This window comes from Macaca thibetana, chromosome 7 (genome assembly GCF_024542745.1).
Source record: "Macaca thibetana thibetana isolate TM-01 chromosome 7, ASM2454274v1, whole genome shotgun sequence".
Lineage (NCBI taxonomy): Eukaryota > Metazoa > Chordata > Mammalia > Primates > Cercopithecidae > Macaca > Macaca thibetana.
In genome coordinates, this window is record NC_065584.1 from 98686696 (window position 1) to 98704449 (window position 17754).

The window sequence follows — 17754 nt, forward strand, 5'->3', positions numbered from 1 at the left end:
CAAGAGGGAGGTCCCAGAAGGGGCAAGCATGGCTATTTCAAAGAGCTAAGTTTCCTTTGCCCTGTCGATCTGCCCTCCACAGCCCTCTCAAGGCCACGGAAGGAAATATACAGGGCCAAAGGCCAACATAACATCCTGTGGTCACTCGGGGCCCGATGACAGGAGCTTGCTTTGTGCTGGGCTTTAAGAGGTACGACTGGGGATGGAAGAGCCCTCCATGAACACCACTGGCTCATCCCGTCTTGGACTCATGGACACATTTGATTATAAACTTCTTCCAGCAGCACACACTGCAGGTCCCTACCTTTGCCATTCCACAATGGCAGGTTCTGTTGGCTGGATGAATGTTTGCAGAAGAACGCAGACCTGCCCTTCCTTGGAGGGGAATTTTGGTAACTCCAGTCATTTGCTCTTACCACTTGGCCTTTAAGCATTATGACAACTAAACTGGGAACTGGGGTTCTGAGAGCATGCTTCCTTTTTCATGTAACTGCACCAGAGACATATTTAGGAAAAATGAAACAGTATAGTCCTCCCAAGTCCTTCTCCTTAAGTGCACTGCACACTCAACTCGTACCATAAAGTCCTATTTTTTTTCACTTGTTTCCTTACTACATGCATTCCAAAGTTGCAGAATATTCTTCTGACCACTACCTAATATTTAGGAAATATTCCGTCATTTTCACATATCATAACTAACTAAACCATTTCCCTACATACTGGCCACTTTCAAATTTCTCCCGTTTGCCATAAACTCTGAAGGGTCTTTCTGTCTACCAGGGCCGGGAGTGTTCCTCAGTGGTTCTTAGCACTGCCCAGAACACAAAGTATCTGGGAATCAACGGGCGGTAACATGATCAGATTCACAGGCTGCCCAGGGCTGATCCCATTGGCAAGAGTGTAGGTTAAATTCAAAGACGTGCAGCCTGGCTCCCTGCCACTGACCAGCTGGGTGACACCAGCTGAGTGTCTCAGCCTCTCTGCAGAGAAGACGCTGACCTAATTATCTCTAAGTCTTCTCAGGTCTTGCATTACAAGAGGCCTGCTCTCAGGGTCCACAGACCCAAGGTGACCTGGGGACACACTCCGTGAAGTAAGAAGTTCACACTGAATCCATGACCACAAACTAATGCAGGATCATGCCTGATGCTTTTACTTTGCTATCATGAAGTGATATTTATATGTTCAAAGAAAATGACAGAGAGTGCTTAATCAAAATAAGAGGGATTTTGATTTTGTGTTGGGAGGTCCTTAGGGAGGCCTAAGGCAGCTTACATCTTAGGAGGGAACTTGCATAGGGATATGGTAATCATACAAATAATGGTGAACACTTACGTAAGGGCTTCCTATGTGCCAGTGGCTGTTTTCAGTCCTTTGTAATAGATCAACATACATCAGCAACCCTAGGGAGGCAGTTTACAGATGAAGGAAACTGAGGTACAGTGAGGTTGTGCAATGTGCTCAAGGGCATCCTGCTAGTAATTATCTCCGTCAAGATGTATAGATAGCAAATGGCATGCTCAAAAGTTTCCAATGAAGAGCAGCTAATGGAGGACTATTGACAGAGGTGAGGGCAGAGCCAAGGGACCCAGTGAAGGATGCTAAGGCGCCCAAGACAAGCAACGTGGGAGGCAGTCACCAGATGGCAGCCCTGAAGAGGCACAAAGAGGGAACCAGGTCATTGGAATCCAGCAAGAGCTGGTCTGGGGAGAGGAAGGCAGCGATGCCCAAATCATGACCTAGAACAGATGGAGGGAATACATTCCCAGGCCATTCTCCTCTAGGGCTCCGACTTCTTCCTGGAGCCTCCTAGTCACCTCTATTTTATCATCGAGATAGGAAAATTACGCGCTGGGTATGAAAAATAGTATGGCAGTTCCTCGAAAAATTAAACACGGAATTACCATATAATCCAGCATTTCCATTTCTGGGTGTAACCAAGAGAATTAAAAGCAGGAACTCAAAAGACATTTTGCACACCTATGGTTCACAGCAGCATTAATTCACAACAGCCATAGGTGCAAGCAATCCCAGTGTCCATGGCAGATGAATGGATAAACAAAATGTGGTCTACACATACAATGAAATATGATTCTGCCTTAAAAAGGAAGGAAATTCTGACACAGGCAAAACTTGGATGAACTTTGAGGACATGATGCTAAGTGAAGTAAACCAGTCACAAAAGGACAGATACTGTAGAATTCCACTTCCAGGAGGTAACTAGGATAGTAAGACTCACAAAAACAGAAGGAAGCACACTGGTGGTTGCCCAGGGCTGAGGGGAGGGGGAATGGGGAATTGTTTAATGACTGCAGTTTCGGTTTTGCAAAATGAAACGTTCTGGAGATTGCACAACACTGGGAGTGTCCTTAACACTACTAGACTGCACACTTACAAATCGGTAAGATGCTACGTTTTATGCTATGTGTCTTTTACCACCAATTTTTATAAAATGGAAATTATACTAGACCTGAGGTTTTCAGTGTGCTCTGTGGAGACTTGAATTAATTACAAGAACAGAAGGTCAAGGAAGGTGCTTTTAGGGGAGAAAGGGAGGCAGAGTGAGGTCAAACCGCTGGGCCCTGGGCCTCACGCCCATTCTGGCAGAGCACTTTGCTCTGTCTGATCAATAGGGGAACTCCTCTTAAGATTTCCAGCAAAGGGCTGGGTGCGGTGGCTCATGCCTGTAATTCCAGCACTTTGGGAGGGTAAGGCAGGTGGATCACTTGAGGTCAGGAATTCGAGACCAGGCTGGCCAACATGGAGAAACCCCATCTCCTTTAAAAACACAAAAATTAGCCGGGCGTGGTGGTGCACACCTGTAATCCCAGCTTCTTGGGAATTACCTCCACCCAGGAGGTGGAGTTTGCTGTGAGCCAAGATTGGGCCACTGTACTCCAGCCTGGGTGACAGAGCGAGACTCAGTCTTGAAACAAACAAGATTTCCAGCAAAGAGTTCTGTTGCAAAAACAAAGTTTGAAAACCAGTGAGCCTGGGCATTGTCAATCTAAGAGGGAGGGCCACGGACACACAACTCCAGGCCACATCAAACTATGGTCTCTACGTGGCACCCCCTGCAGTTATGCCATAGTAACACTGCTAAATGGCATGTTTTACCTGCTCAGCTATAGGAAAATACATAAAACAAAATCTCAATGATGGACAGGTGTGTTCTCATAGCACCACTGTGTAATAATATCTAATCAAGTACTGGAGGCTCCGAAATGCCTGTTATAGATCAGACACTGTGGGGTTCAGCAGTTGCTACATTTGCCGATTTCACAGAAGAGTCAAATATAAAATATTGAGGGTAAATGACAGAAGTGCCACCTTTTTATTTCTACAAGTAAAATTTTAATAAGAAAAGCTGCCGTGATCCAAAATTATGATTTCCTAAAATTAGGTACATTTAAACAGCAACACAGTAGGTGGGGGCATTATCTAGAATAAAGAACAAGACTCTAAATGGAATAAATTAAGCTTACGACAAACTCTCCACCTTGTACTGTTCTTTCATTTTTGTCATGGATGGGTAAGGCCTAGCTCAAAGGCAGGCAGTCCTCAGCCAACAAGCACTTGGGTACGCTGGCGCAAGCCCCCATTTGTAGCCTGAGAGCTGCCCTCCGAAGACCAGCCCCCAGCCCTCACTCTCAGAACTGCAGATGTCCATAAACCAGTGACATTTATGCAGCTCCTACAGTATGCAAAGCATTGCATTGGGCAGAGAGGAGAGAGGGAAGCCTGAGCGCTCTGAGATGAAGTTGCACACAGACAAGCTCCAGGAAGGTTAATGAATAGAAGATATTTTAAACATAAAAATTAAAAAGGAGGAAAAGTAATTTTTTAAAAGACAAAGAGAAACAAACATCCCAAGTAAGAAAAAGTACAAAACCCATGGGAGATTAGAAGCTTCAAACCCTACAAGACGAAGGAAGAGAAAAGACTACTTACTAAGCAAAATAAACCTCCGGTTCATCTAACTGCCAAGAAAGGGAGGCTCAGAAAAGCTAGGTAACTTGGCCAAGGTCACTCAATCAAGTCTCAGAGTTGAAGTTTGTCCTTCCCTAAGGCCAGAGGAACCAGGCCACCTCACTGAGCGACAGCGCCACTCCCCTGACACGGATTTGCTGGGTGGCAGACCCCACAGCCTCCCAGGGACTCTCAGGTCTTTGGGCTCAGTCCCAGCTGGTCACTCATGCACTGATTCAGTGTCTCTCCCCCACCCCCCACCCCAACACACCTAAACCAGCTCACATTCCCTTCTCAGGAAAACACTACAACCTTCTGGCCAGGCCAGTGAAACAAGCCGACTTTCTACCTGCCCTGGAGCAGTGCTGCCCACAACCAGGCAAGGGAGCCTGCAGAATTAATTTCCCATTGTAGCTGCCTAACAACCTCTAATTGCATGGCCAGAGGCTTGCACCTTAACGTCAGAGAAAATGGTCATAAATTTTAAAGGGTGATTTCCTTTCCACTCACCCCCTCTACCTTCACTTCAATAAATCACCCTCCTAAAATGGCAGTGTGGCAAAGCCCAAGGGCAAAGGTCAAGGGGGCCACTCCTGACCTGATCCCTCATTAACATTTAACAGTTCCTGAGTGGAATGTTCTCAAGGGTTTCCAGAAATGCTGGGGTGGTTAAGAGGGGAGCAGACACCTTGCTCAGAGAGGCAGCAATTAGGAAGTCGAATGTTCGCTCATTCACCATTCCCCTCACTCACTCACATCTCCCCATAGAAAGGGGGATTTACACAGGGCATTCATTCTCTGGGTTGCGGAGGGCGTCTCTGAACCCGGATCAATATCCACAGGCACACTGGTGCAAACCCAGCCAGGAGGAAAGAGTCGACTCACATGAGCATGTGAGTGTGCATCAGGGGTGTTTTTTTGAGTGACAGAGGGTGCCAGATGAGTGGTGCTCTTGGATCACCCTGTCACAAATTTCCTGAACCACAAAAAGGGCCATCAGTTTAAGCACTGATTTGAAATTCACTACGCCAGTTGAGCATTTCTGTAAGCACAGAAAGGCCCCTTGGCACTGTGATATGTACCTGGGTCTGGAGTCAGTGGCCCCTGGGGTTTGGGTCCAACCGCTTTAAGCCAGTGTCCCTGAGCCTGGATCCCCTCTTCCATAAAAGCCGCTTGGGGGAGTCTCACGGGCTGTGAAGTGCTCAGCAAAGTGCCAGCAGAGACTCAAGCTTGGTAAATATTGTCATCTATTGTGATTGTATGTTTATGAGAAAGGGCAGGCATCAGGACCCCTGAGGAAGGCACCAGAAAGAGAGGAAGCTGACCTGAACCTAGGCCCAGAGACACAGGAGACCTGAATGGCTCCAATGCCGGGCAGGAGCTGCTGTCATTGGGTGTGACCCTAAGACAGGAGGGAAAGCAAGTTTCAAGGGGTGGGGCTGGGAACAAGGAGAGAAGGAAATGAAAGGCAACAAAAGGAAGAGCTTAGGACACCATGGGAACATGTGGTGAGAGCTCCCGGTGCAAATGGTAGGGGCTGGGTACATAGGCTCCAGAGCCTGACTGCCAGGGTTCAAGGTTGGACTGCTACTTTCTAGCTGTGTGACCCCAGGCAAGTGACTTGGCCTCTCTGTGCTAAGTACATAGACCAGTGTCTGGCCCGTGGGAAGAACTCAGTAATTGCTAGCTGTGTCACATCAGCAGCGGGCTGGCATGGCTCAAAGCAGCACTCTGTGAGCTATGGGGGCTGCTGATGTCTTTATAGCAGGGTAGAGGTCCTGGGCAAAGGTGTGGAGAAGAATGGAGGAGGCAGGTAGGAGGCCAAGGTTGACGGGAAAGAGTCCAAGCTATGGACTGGAATGCTGCAGAGGAGGAGGGAACAGAAGCCTGGCACCCCCTCTGGCACTGCCTGCTGACCTGCATGCAGGACCCATGAATCGCTTCATCAGGAGGTGCTGGAGCTGGCAGCAGTGTGGCATCCATCTGTGGCTGAGCATCTGCCCACCTTTGCCAGGCCTGGCTGCAGCCAGTGAACCATGGGGGAAGGTCTGCCCAGCCTGCAAAGCTGAGAGGTAGAGGCTCCTGCTGCAGAGCCACATTCTTCTGCCATAGCACCTTATATGATCTGTGTCCCCACCCAGATCTCATGTTCAGCTGTAATCCCCAATGTTGGAAGTGGGGCTTGGCGGGAGGTGATTGGATTATGGCAGTGGATTTCTCATGAATGGTTTAGCACCATCCTCTCGGTACTTTCCTTCTGATAATGAGCAAGTTCTTGGAAGATCTGATCGTTGAAAAGTATGTGGCACCTCCCGACTCTCTCTCCCTTGTCCCTGTTTTGGCCATTTGACGTGCCTGCTCCCCGTTTCCCTTCTACCATGATTGGAAGCTTCCCGGAGGCCTCCCCAGAAGCAGATGCTGGCACTATGCTTCCTGTAGAGCCTGCTGTGCTATAAGCCAATTAAGCCTCTTTTCTTATATATTACCCAGTCTCGGGTATTTCTTTTTTTTTTTTTTTTTTTTTTTGAGACAGAGTCTCACTCTGTCGCCCAGGCTGGAGTGCAGTGGCACGATATTGGCTCACTGCAACTTCCGCCTCCTGGGTTCACGCCATTCTCCTGCCTCAGCCTCCCGAGTAGCTGGGACTACAGGTGCCTGCCACCACACCCGGCTAATTTTTTTGTGTGTTTTTTTAGTAGAGATGGGGTTTCACCATGTTAGCCAGGAGGGTCTCGATCTCCTGACCTCGTGATCCGCCTGCCTCGGCCTCCCAAAGTGCTGGGATTACAGGCGTGAGCCACCGCGTCAGGTATTTCTTTATAGCAATGCAAGAACAACCTAATACAGCACCCAAGGCAGCTTCCACAAGTAGAGCAGATGACAGGCCCAGATGAGCACAGAGAAGGGCACAACATCCCAGCTAAGTTTAGAAAATCTTGGGGGCCTGCCCTCCCCTACCCAACTTCTCTGGACTAGGATAAAATCTCCTGGCAGCCTATGCTTTTTCCTCTGATTAACCTTCTGTGGTTCCTAGTCTTACCATGCTCCGTAACTCAGAAATGCAACAAACAGCCACTTGCTGTCTCTAGAATTTCAAAAGTGTCAATCACTGAGGTGAAGAGCATAGATTCTGAAGTCTAGGTTCAAATCCCACACCACCACACACTAGCTGGGTGATCGTGGGCAAGTTAATCTCTCTGGCCTCAGTTACTTCATCTGTAAAATGTGAACAAAAGTCCTACCTCTTATAGTTGTCTGGAGGGTTGAATCAGCAAATACATGTAAAGCATTCAGAGTAGCTTGACACATGGAAAAAGCTATTATAATGATATAAGAACTGTCTTGTAACTATGACACAAATACCTAGATACCAAAAAAAAAAAAACAACGTTTAGAGTATTCTAAGTTGCACTGTTGCACATGAGCTAATCCATCCTACACACAGCTGCTGAGTTAATCTTCCTCAAATGCCATTTCATCTCATCACTTTTTAACTAAACGGGTTGCCAAATTACTACCAGGAAATTTGGGAGGAGAAGGAGACGAGGAAACTAACACTTACTAAGTACCTTCTCTATACTGGGCCCTGCACTGGGATGTTCTAGACAATACCTCATTTAAATTTCACAAGAATCATCATAACACAGATAGTATTACCCCATTTTAATGACGAGCACACTGAGGCTCAGAAAGCTCCAAGTGGCTTGTATAGGGTCACTGGCAGAGATGGCATTTGAATTCAACTCCAAAAACTACTTCTCTTTCAATAAGAAGGGCAATATGCAGAGGAAGAAGATAAATAATAATGACAAAAGCTAATTTTCCCTGAGTGCTTCCTCTGAGCCAGGTGGGAATCTGCATATTTCACCTATATTAATTGATTCATCCTCAGAACAGCCCCATAAGGTAGGTACTCATAACCCCAGAAGGTAGGTACCGCCTCCAAACTTTACAGATGTGAAAACCAAGGTTAAGTCAATTATGCAAAGACTGACTGCATAACTAGGAAGCAATACAGTTGTTCTAATATCCTGTTCTCATAGTCTCAAATTAAAACTTTACATAACTTGTTCTTCCCAGAATGTCCCCCTCCCCTTCTTCCCTTTCCACAGATTTATAAGCCTGACTCCCACTTTTTTTTTTTTTTTTTTGAGACGGAGTCTTGCACTGTTGTTCGGGCTGGAGTGCAGTGGCACAATCTCGGCTCACCGCAACCTCTGCCTCCTGGGTTTAAGTGATTCCCCTGCCTCAGCCTCCCAAGTAGCTGGGATTACAGGCACCCACCACCACACTCAGCTAATTTTTTGTATTTTTAGTAGAGATGGGGTTTCACTATGTCAGCCAGGCTGGTCTCAAACTCCTGACCTCGTGATCTGCCCACCTCGGCCTCCTGAACTGCTGGGATTACAGGCGTGAGTCACCGTGCCCGGCCCACTCCCACTTTTTAAAATGCAGCTCAGAAATCCCCTTCCACCTGGCTGTCTCCCAGAGACCCTTCATGCTTTGCGGGCAGGAACAGTCATAGCTTCTATCTCCTGCCACTTGTGCCCCATGGGGCCTGGCACCTAGACAGTGCTTTGCTCATGTTACCTGCCCACTAGGTAAGGCAGAAAGCTGACAGCTGAGCACAGAAGTCCTTATTAACGCCATCTCTAATGAACCCTCAGAGCTCATAAAGCAGAAACATATTTTAATGCAAGTGGGTGGTTTCCTTTTACATCGTCAGCTGGGAAGACAGCCGGTTATTTAGCTACAAATACACAGCTGACACCCTTCACTCACTTCTCATGGAGATAAAACCCAAAAGAAAGGGAGACAAAGGCTTTCTGGCTCTCCGGCCCCTTTCAGGATGGATTTTTCCTCTTTGCAGATTCAGGGGACAGAGCCTGAGCAAGATTAATGATCTATACTCAGCAACTTAAATGGAAAGCCTTATGTGCCCCATAATCACAGTAACCAAATTTGTGGGACCCAAATTGGGACATATGGTGCCTACGAGAGAAACAGGACAAAATATCAAACTCAGGAATGTCCTCCTGGGGGCCAAAGCAATGGAGGAAATACAGCCTCCTTCACCCAGAGGGTCCGTACAGGAGACTGAGACTAAAAGGCGCTGAAAGGACCCTTGGCCAACTCTCAGGACAGCCTCAGCCTTCACCTTGGAGAAACTCCTATGCCTCTATTGTATCTGCAAGGGCTTCCTCACCTCTGTGAATCCTATACTCACTGAAGTCTGTACATTCCTGAAAGTTGCACGACATGCGTTCTTTTCTATTTGTAGAAAAGAAACTGGGATCAGGAAAAAAGTTCCAAAATTAAACATGCAGTCATCGAATCCCTCAAGGTTAAACCCTCCAGGCCAGAGCTATCCAAAAGAAATTTCTGCAGCGACAGGAATGCTTAACAATCTACATTCTCCAAAATGCTAGCCAACAGTCACGTGTGGCTACTGGGTCTTCAAATCTAGCTAGTGCAAATGAGGAACTGAGTTTTACATTGTATTTGGCTTTGTTAATTTACATAGCCATATGTGGTTAGTGGAAGCCATACTGGACAGTACAGCTCCAGATCATACTTAGCAAGAAAACCTACTGTATCCTAAATCTAGAAACCATGTAAATTAGTAGATTGGGCTTGTGCCCAATCCTCTGTTTGATAATAACGCATTGAGCACTTACTATGTGCCAGTCATGGCACCTATTCATGTCACTTCCTATAATCGTTACAGCATCTCTAATAAGAGAAACAGTATTATCATTCCCATTGTATCTGGGAGGAAACTAAGCTACAGAGCTAGTCAGTGGTAGGAGCAAACCCTGACAATCTGGCTCCAGAGCCCTCACCCTCAATCACTAACCCACTTGTGACTCCTTGCTCGGTGGTCTGGCTATGTTAAGAAGGGCTTAAGCAGTGCTCTCTCCATTACAAGCTGTGCAAACTTTAATAATTAGGTCTTGTATTTCCTCTTATGTTTCTCAGGCTAACAATGGTGTCCCTTGAAACAGTTTTAAGGTCCTGAAAGACCCCATTAAGCCTGGTTAAACAGGAAAAAAAAAAAAACTCCAAGAAGGGGCCCAATGAGAAGTGTAAAATCTCCTAAAAGAGTGACCACACATAGGCACAGATACCTGTTCAGCAACTCACTCTGCAACTCATGTGAAATCTCCTGAGAATTCCCCAAGAAGGAAGTGGCAAGCCTTTCACTCTCCCATCCACTTGCCATTCCAGAGTCTACCACCTTGCATGAAAATTCAGAAGAGAGGACAAAGCTGAGGCTTTACTCCATGTCTAGCACATCATACTTGCAATCATCAGGCTGGTTGAACTAAACAATTCCCATCCTCGTAGCTAATACGGGTGGGCTAGGTTTTAAGGTAAGGGGTGCTGCGTTCTGGATAGCTTTTGCTCTCCTTGGCCTGACCTCTCTTCTCTAGTCCAGGTCCTGTTTTTTGTGTTCTCTCCCTCCATGCCTCTGATCCTCGGGTTCTAGTTTTCCTCAATGGAGCAAAATTACACCACATTTACAAAAGTCCCTTGTGTTGCCATTTCCTCTTGCAACTTAAAAGGCCACTTCTCACCATTAAATGCAGAGGGCTTGAACCCTTAATATTTCTTATTTACCATAAGAAGTTTGGGGAGGGCGGAGCAAGATGGCCGAATAGGAACAGCTCCAGTCTCCAACTCCCAGCGCGAGCCACACAGAAGACCGGTGATTGCTGCATTTTCAACTGAGGTACTGGGTTCATCTCACTGGGGAGTGCCGGACGATCGGTGCTGGTCAGCTGCTGCAGCCCGACCAGCGAGAGCTGAAGCAGGGCGAGGCATCGCCTCCCCTGGGAAGCGCAAGGGGGAAGGGAATCCCTTTTCCTAGCCAGGGGAACTGAGACACACAACACCTGGAAAAGCGGGTAACTCCCACCCCAATACAGCGCTTTAAGCAAACAGGCACACCAGGAGATCATATCCCACACCTGGCCGGGAGGGTCCCACGCCCACGGAGCCTCCCTCATTGCTAGCACAGCAGTCTGTGATCTACCGGCAAGGCAGCAGCGAGGCTAGGGGAGGGGCGCCCGCCATTGCTGAGGCTTAAGTAGGTAAACAAAGCCTCTGGGAAGCTCGAACTGGGTGGAGCTCACAGCAGCTCAAGGAAACCTGCCTGTCTCTGTAGACTCCACCTCTGGGGACAGGGCACAGTAAACAATAACAAACACAGCAGAAGCCTCTGCAGACGCAAACGACTCTGTCTGACAGCTTTGAAGAGAGCAGTGGATCTCCCAACACGGAGGTTGAGATCTGAGAAGGAACGGACTCCCTGCTCAAGTGGGTCCCTGACCCCTGAGTAGCCTAACTGGGAGACATCCCCCACTAGGGGCAGTCTGACACCCCACACCTCACAGGGTGGAGTACACCCCTGAGAGGAAGCTTCCAAAGCAAGAATCAGACAGGTACACTCGCTGTTCAGAAATATTCTATCTTCTGCAGCCTCTGCTGCTGATACCCAGGCAAACAGGGTCTGGAGTGGACCTCAAGCAATCTCCAGCAGACCTACAGCTGAGGGTCCTGACTGTTAGAAGGAAAACTATCAAACAGGAAGGACACCTATATCAAAACCCCATCAGTACATCACCATCATCAAAGACCAGAGGCAGATAAAACCACAAAGATGGGGAAAAAGCAGGGCAGAAAAGCTGGAAATTCAAAAAATAAGAGTGCATCTCCCCCGGCAAAGGAGCGCAGCTCATCGCCAGCAACGGATCAAAGCTGGACGGAGAATGACTTTGACGAGATGAGAGAAGAAGGCTTCAGTCCATCAAATTTCTCAGAGCTAAAGGAGGAATTACGTACCCAGCGTAAAGAAACTAAAAATCTTGAAAAAAAAGTGGAAGAATTGAGAGCTGGAGTAATTAATGCAGAGAAGGTCATAAACGAAATGAAAGAGATGAAAACCATGACATGAGAAATACGTGACAAATGCACAAGCTTCAGTAACCGACTCGATCAACTGGAAGAAAGTATCAGCGATTGAGGATCAAATGAATGAAATGAAGCGAGAAGAGAAACCAAAAGAAAAAAGAAGAAAAAGAAATGAACAAAGCCTGCAAGAAGTATGGGATTATGTAAAAAGACCAAATCTACGTCTGATTGGGGTGCCTGAAAGTGAGGGGGAAAATGGAACCAAATTGGAAAACACTCTTCAGGATATCATCCAGGAGAACTTCCCCAACCTAGTAGGGCAGGCCAACATTCAAATTCAGGAAATACAGAGAACACCACAAAGATACTCCTCGAGAAGAGCAACTCCAAGACACATAATTGCCAGATTCACCAAAGTTGAAATGAAGGAAAAAATCTTAAGGGCAGCCAGAGAGAAAGGTCGGGTTACCCACAAAGGGAAGCCCATCAGACTAACAGCAGATCTCTCGGCAGAAACTCTACAAGCCAGAAGAGAGTGGGGGCCAATATTCAACATTCTTAAAGAAAAGAATTTTAAACCCAGAATTTCATATCCAGCCAAACTAAGTTTCTTAAGTGAAGGAGAAATAAAATCCTTTACAGATAAGCAAATGCTTAGAGATTTTGTCACCACTAGGCCTGCCTTACGAGAGACCCTGAAGGAAGCACTCAACATGGAAAGGAACAACTGGTACCAGCCATTGCAAAAACATGCCAAAATGTAAAGACCATCAAGGCTAGGAAGAAACTGCATCAACTAACGAGCAAAATAACCAGTTAATATAATGGCAAGATCAAGTTCACACATAACAATCTTAACCTTAAATGTAAATGGACTAAATGCTCCAATTAAAAGACACAGACTGGCAAACTGGATAAAGAGTCAAGACCCATCAGTCTGCTGTATTCAGGAGACCCATCTCACACGCAGAGACATACATAGGCTCAAAATAAAGGGATGGAGGAAGATTTACCAAGCAAATGGAGAACAAAAAAAAGCGGGGGTTGCAATACTAGTCTCTGATAAAACAGACTTTAAACCATCAAAGATCAAAAGAGACAAAGAAGGCCATTACATAATGGTAAAGGGATCAATTCAACAGGAAGAGCTAACTATCCTAAATATATATGCACCCAATACAGGAGCACCCAGATTCATCAAGCAAGTCCTTAGAGACTTACAAAGAGACTTAGACTCCCATACAATAATAATGGGAGACTTCAACACTCCACTGTCAACATTAGACAGATCAACGAGACAGAAAGTTAACAAGGATATCCAGGAATTGAACTCATCTCTGCAGCAAGCAGACCTAATAGACATCTATAGAACTCTCCACCCCAAATCAACAGAATATACATTCTTCTCAGCACCACATCGTACTTACTCCAAAATTGACCACGTAATTGGAAGTAAAGCACTCCTCAGCAAATGTACAAGAACAGAAATTATAACAAACTGTCCCTCAGACCACAGTGCAATCAAACTAGAACTCAGGACTAAGAAACTCAATCAAAACCGCTCAACTACATGGAAACTGAACAACCTGCTCCTGAATGACTACTGGGTACATAACGAAATGAAGGCAGAAATAAAGATGTTCTTTGAAACCAATGAGAACAAAGATACAACATACCAGAATCTCTGGGACACATTTAAAGCAGTGTGTAGAGGGAAATTTATAGCACTAAACGCCCACAAGAGAAAGCAGGAAAGATCTAAAATTGACACTCTAACATCGCAATTAAAAGAACTAGAGAAGCAAGAGCAAACACATTCGAAAGCTAGCAGAAGGCAAGAAATAACCAAGATCAGAGCAGAACTGAAGGAGACAGAGACACAAAAAACCCTCCAAAAAATCAATGAATCCAGGAGTTGGTTTTTTTTGAAAAGATCAACAAAATTGACAGACCACTAGCAAGACTAATAAAGAAGAAGAGAGAGAGAAATCAAATCGACGCAATTAAAAATGATAAAGGGGATATCACCACCGACCCCACAGAAATACAAACTACCATCAGAGAATACTATAAACACCTCTATGCAAATAAACTGGAAAATCTAGAAGAAATGGATAATTTCCTGGACACTTACACTCTTCCAAGACTAAACCAGGAAGAAGTTGAATCCCTGAATAGACCAATAGCAGGCTCTGAAATTGAGGCAATAATTAATAGCCTACCAACCAAAAAAAGTCCAGGACCAGATGGATTCACAGCTGAATTCTACCAGAGGTACAAGGAGGAGTTGGTACCATTCCTTCTGAAACTATTCCAATCAATAGAAAAAGAGGGAATCCTCCCTAACTCATTTTATGAGGCCAACATCATCCTGATACCAAAGCCTGGCAGAGACACAACAAAAAAAGAGAATTTTAGACCAATATCCCTGATGAACATCGATGCAAAAATCCTCAATAAAATACTGGCAAACCGGATTCAGCAACACATCAAAAAGCTTATCCACCATGATCAAGTGGGCTTCATCCCTGGGATGCAAGGCTGGATCAACATTCGCAAATCAATAAACATAATCCACCATATAAACAGAACCAAAGACAAGAACCACATGATTATCTCAATAGATGCAGAAAAGGCTTTTGACAAAATTCAACAGCCCTTCATGCTAAAAACGCTCAATAAATTCGGTATTGATGGAACGTACCTCAAAATAATAAGAGCTATTTATGACAAACCCACAGCCAATATCATACTGAATGGGCAAAAACTGGAAAAATTCCCTTTGAAAACTGGCACAAGACAGGGATGCCCTCTCTCACCACTCCTATTCAACATAGTGTTGGAAGTTCTGGCTAGGGCAATTAGGCAAGAGAAAGAAATCAAGGGTATTCAGTTAGGAAAAGAAGAAGTCAAATTGTCCCTGTTTGCAGATGACATGATTGTATATTTAGAAAACCCCATTGTCTCAGCCCAAAATCTCCTTAAGCTGATAAGCAACTTCAGCAAAGTCTCAGGATACAAAATTAATGTGCAAAAATCACAAGCATTCTTATACACCAGTAACAGACAAACAGAGAGCCAAATCAGGAATGAACTTCCATTCACAATTGCTTCAAAGAGAATAAAATACCTAGGAATCCAACTTACAAGGGATGTAAAGGACCTCTTCAAGGAGAACTACAAACCACTGCTCAGTGAAATAAAAGAGGACACAAACAAATGGAAGAACATACCATGCTCATGGACAGGAAGAATCAATATCGTGAAAATGGCCATACTGCCCAAGGTAATTTATAGATTCAATGCCATCCCCATCAAGCTACCAATGAGTTTCTTCACAGAATTGGAAAAAACTGCTTTAAAGTTCATATGGAACCAAAAAAGAGCCCACATCTCCAAGACAATCCTAAGTCAAAAGAACAAAGCTGGAGGCATCATGCTACCTGACTTCAAACTATACTACAAGGCTACAGTAACCAAAACAGCATGGTACTGGTACCAAAACAGAGATATAGACCAATGGAACAGAACAGAGTCCTCAGAAATAATACCACACATCTACAGCCATCTGATCTTTGACAAACCTGAGAGAAACAAGAAATGGGGAAAGGATTCCCTATTTAATAAATGGTGCTGGGAAAATTGGCTAGCCATAAGTAGAAAGCTGAAACTGGATCCTTTCCTTACTCCTTATACGAAAATTAATTCAAGATGGATTAGAGACTTAAATGTTAGACCTAATACCATAAAAATCCTAGAGGAAAACCTAGGTAGTACCATTCAGGACATAGGCATGGGCAAAGACTTCATGTCTAAAACACCAAAAGCAACAGCAGCAAAAGCCAAAATTGACAAATGGGATCTCATTAAACTAAAGAGCTTCTGCACAGCAAAAGAAACTACCATCAGAGTGAACAGGCAACCTACAGAATGGGAGAAAATTTTTGCAATCTACACATCTGACAAAGGGCTAATATCCAGAACCTACAAAGAACTCAAACAAATTTACAAGAAAAAAACAAACAACCCCATCAAAAAGTGGGCAAAGGATATGAAGAGACATTTCTCAAAAGAAGACATTCATACAGCCAACAGACACATGAAAAAATGCTCATCATCACTGGCCATCAGAGAAATGCAAATCAATACCACAATGAGATACCATCTCACACCAGTTAGAATGGCGATCATTAAAAAGTCAGGAAACAACAGGTGCTGGAGAGGATGTGGAGAAATAGGAACGCTTTTACACTGTTGGTGGGATTGTAAACTAGTTCAACCATTATGGAAAACAGTATGGCGATTCCTCAAGGATCTAGAACTAGATGTACCATATGACCCAGCCATCCCATTACTGGGTATATACCCAAAGGATTATAAATTATGCTGCTATAAAGACACATGCACACGTATGTTTATTGCAGCACTATTCACAATAGCAAAGACTTGGAATCAACCCAAATGTCCATCAGTGACAGATTGGATTAAGAAAATGTGGCACATATACACCATGGAATACTATGCAGCCATCAAAAAGGATGAGTTTGTGTCCTTTGTAGGGACATGGATGCAACTGGAAACCATCATTCTTAGCAAACTATCACAAGAACAGAAAACCACCGCATGTTCTCACTCATAGGTGGGAACTGAACAATGAGATCACTTGGACTCAGGAAGGGGAACATCACACACCGGGGCCTATCATGGGGAGGGGGGAGGGGGGAGGGATTGCATTGGGAGTTATACCTGATGTAAATGACGAGTTGATGGGTGCAGCACACCAACATGGCACAAGTATACATATGTAACAAACCTGCACGTTATGCACATGTACCCTACAACTTAAAGTATAATAATAATAAATTAATTAAAAAAAAAAAAAAAAAAAAAAAAAGAAGTTTGGGCCGGATGTGGTGGCTCACACCTGTAATCCCAGCACTTTGGGAGGCTGAGGCAGGCAGATCACGAGGTCAAGAGATTGAGACCATCCTGGCCAACATGGTAAAACCCCATCTCTACCAAAAATACAAAGATTAGCTGGGCGTGGTGGCACGTGCCTGTAGCCCCAGCTATTCAGGAGGCTGATGCAGGAGAATTGCCTGAACATGGGAGGCAGAGATTGCAGTGAGCCGAGATGGCACCACTGCACTCCAGCCTGGCAGTAAAGCGAGACTCCATCTCAAAAAAAAAAAAAAAAAAAAAAATAGAAGTCTGATCAGGAAATTCACCAAGGATGCCTCCAAACAGTGTTACCAATCAAAGCTCAATATGTGTTAACATGGAAAGGTGAAGTTATAGTCAGGGCCTTAGTTAGAAAGGGCAGTAACTTACAGAATTATAAAACTCACTGGCAAGAAAAACTAGGCTTAACATTGAGAAGAAGTTCAACCAGGAAAATAGAAAAGGAAATGAAAAATAAACCACCTATTATATGGTAATGTAATTCATCAATGCTTGTCAACCTAATCTCTCTAGCTAGTTCCAAAACGGTCCCCATTACAAATAAAGGAGAAAACCCATAGATTTGTAATGTAGTAGTATTTAGAATTTGTTAAAGGTGGTCTTGAAGAGTTGACTCTTTTTGCTACAGCTAGAATTTGAGAATGACAAAACCTGGAGTAAATGTGTCAGGGAATATTGAGAAACGTATTTAAAAGAAGTCATTCAGCAAAGAAATGGTATGGGCACCCACTTTTCTCTTTATTCTAAAATAATTAAAATCTGTGCAAGGAAGCATTTTTGGGAGACAGTGCCCCATGGGTCTCTATGCTTCTACATGTCTTGCTGGGTATGCCAAGAATGCAAGACCCTGACCATTCACTGCCTAGCCATTTCTCAGTGAGCAACCTTGAAGAAAGAGAGGTATGCCTC

General features: G+C 44.8%; 1 protein-coding gene and 1 long non-coding RNA gene across 5 annotated transcripts in view; both read right to left on the reverse strand.

Moving 5' to 3' along the window:
• LOC126959095 (uncharacterized) overlaps positions 1 to 10599 on the reverse strand; it is a 52522-nt gene extending 41923 nt beyond the window's left edge. The window contains exon 1 of the long non-coding RNA XR_007727471.1: positions 1 to 10599. This exon is cut by the window's left edge and continues 24409 nt beyond it. This is a non-coding gene — a long non-coding RNA (uncharacterized LOC126959095).
• SLCO3A1 (solute carrier organic anion transporter family member 3A1) overlaps positions 1 to 17754 on the reverse strand; it is a 324947-nt gene that overhangs the window by 224763 nt on the left and 82430 nt on the right. The gene's annotated exons all lie outside the window — the stretch shown is intronic.